Here is a 2,706-nt window from a genome sequence, read left to right as displayed (position 1 = left end):
TTTCTCACTCCGAAGCAAACGAGGTTCCAGACAGGGAGACAGCTTATCGTATGATCTCTATTATCCTGGAATAGGCATGGGACACTACTCACAATGGACCATATCGGAGAACAGATTGGTACCATTCGCTTTTATAACGCATTCATATTTTCATTGCTTTTGACTTGACATTTGAATCCCATATTACCATTATCAGCCACCCATATTGGATTAAAGGGGCGTTTAATGTGGCGACAGCTCCCTAGATACTTGGTCCCAATTTTTAATATCAAATTCGTACTCTACTCTCAGATATTTTTCATTTGAATCCCATATAGTTCCGCGTATTCAGCAGAATACGCTGAAATGGTGCCATGATAGGAATTACCAAGAGGTGCAAGGACATTAACTTTGAACTTCTTAGGGTGCGAAATTAAAAATAGGTCTAGAGTGTTATGTTGGTGCCCTTCGACACATGAAATATGTGTCGGTTCATTCAATAGTTGCATCAGGCCATTCTGAGCGGCGAATAGCTCGGCGTATTGACCCTCCGGAGTCGTATGTCCCGAATGGGAAAGCCAAGAAAAGTTGTGGACATTGAAATCGCCAGCAACTACTATTTCACTGTCCGGAAAATCCTCTAACATTGTAGTGATTGAGTCAGAAAGGGAGTCAAAGCCGCTTAAGGAAACCTTTCCAAGTTTGGACTTCTATATATAAATCCAAAATAAAGTACGTGTGTTCCCATCCTACATTTAACCCAAATGGAATTAAATTCCGGATCTTGTGAGCCCAAGTGTTGCTGCCTATAGAACACTATATCATTACGTACATATAGCACAAGGCCTCTGTCGGGGATAAAAAGAGATAGAATGTGATACCCTGGAATGTCGATCAGAATCCTCACCCACCTGGGTTTCACATAAAGCGAGGACATCAGGTCGTTTATAATAAACATGGGAATATACCTCGAAAAAGTTCGAGTGTAACCTCACAAATGTATCCAACTTTAGTAAAGGGATAACCATCGCTGAAAATTTTTCTGATGTTCGGGGTTTTAACCCAGGCGTTGGGCGTCAAAGGCGGACATGCTAACCTCTTCACCTCCACGAAACGACTTACACCAGTTTTGACATAAAACGAAGTATAATATTGGTTTACAGATGTTACTTAAGATTAAGCAATCAGTTCAAAAGGCACCTCCCTCTTCACTTGTTTTTATATGGTTCCAAAGCATGGGTACTTGTAACAGCAGACGAGTCAATACTTGGAAAGATTCTTCGTACAATTTATGGGCCAGTTTGTATGTTGAAGAAATTCGGCGTCGAATGATAAACGAGTTGTATGACAATTCAGGTAAATACTTTTGAGTTTTTTTTTTCTAAAAAATTATTTCCTGAATATTACGGATCATCTTATATGTACCATTTTATATAAACTTAAATAAAAACTCATCAATAAAAACTCATCAAATACTGGGATATGAGGTAGTAAAAAAGTCCACACCCCAATGACGACGCTAGCATAGTTCAACTTATCAAAATACGATGATTGCGTTGGCTAGATTATATTGTCATTCCCGCTAGGAAGCCGTTTGAAGGTCAACGCAGTGTTACGTGCACACAAAAGAGGAAAATCGATCTGCGATGGAAGATCGAGTGAAGAAAGACATCTCGAGGCTAGATGTTACAAATTGAAGAATGAACGCAAATATCGAGGCGCCTGGAAATCTATTTTGGATAACTATATCTTAGTATGGTTCATTTATCGACCTTTCGAAAGTATGGACGGAAATTTTTGCATCCACTTTAGATGAAATTTCGAGCAAGAATATAGATATTTTGTTTTGTTATTGGATTCGTAATTCCAGCTTGGAGAAATGTGTCCTCGTTCTTAAAAATTATCGACAATGTGGTGTGCTTTAAAATGTACAGGGCTAGCCACAATGATTGCAATTTTGGTTTATTTTCCATTACCAGGGCCTCATCAGTTTCTTTCACCGTAAATAGATGCTTGTAAGCTTGTAATGTTTTAGTGGCATCAAAACCAATTTACAGACGGAAGGGCACTTCCATGTGTTATATAGAGGCCCATGTATTAGAGTCCACCATAGCGCAGAGATTAGCATGACCGCATAAGACGCTGAAATCCTTGATTCGAATCCTGGCGGGACCATTAGAAAAAATTTTAAGCGGTGGTTTTGCCTTCCTAACGCTGTTCGCACGGTGGCACGCCGTTTAGACTCGGCCCCTTATCATTGAGTTTAAAACTTGAATCGGGCAGCATTCATTGATGTGTGAGAAGTTTTTCGCTGTTCCTTTCGCTTCTTCTTCTCGTCAGTACCATTTAGTTTTTAACTAAAAGGGTTCTTTGCAGCAACATTGTATTGTAGAGGTCTTCTGGGAGTCTCATAAAAATAAGTCATCCCCAACTCCTATAAAGTTTGCACAAAACAGAAAACTTTAAACTATTGGCCCACGTAAATATTTCTGCTTAGAATATTTTGAAGGGTGGGTATTGGTTCATCCTCCAGTTCCTTAGGAACTTGGAACCTTTTTTATGTGCCATGTTCCATTTGATTTATAACTTACACGGACAAAAATTGTGTCCTTAAAGATTCGTCCGAAGATGCCGAACTTAGTTTGAGGAAACATTTCATATGTTTAGAGATTTTTTACTTAATACGAAAGAATTTTTATTTCAATGGAGGTTTAATATATCCTTAAT

This window comes from Stomoxys calcitrans, chromosome 4 (genome assembly GCF_963082655.1).
Source record: "Stomoxys calcitrans chromosome 4, idStoCalc2.1, whole genome shotgun sequence".
In the NCBI taxonomy this organism is placed as follows: Eukaryota; Metazoa; Arthropoda; class Insecta; order Diptera; family Muscidae; genus Stomoxys; species Stomoxys calcitrans.
The sequence above is the reverse complement of the archived record's forward strand: the minus strand, read 5'-3'. Positions refer to the sequence as shown.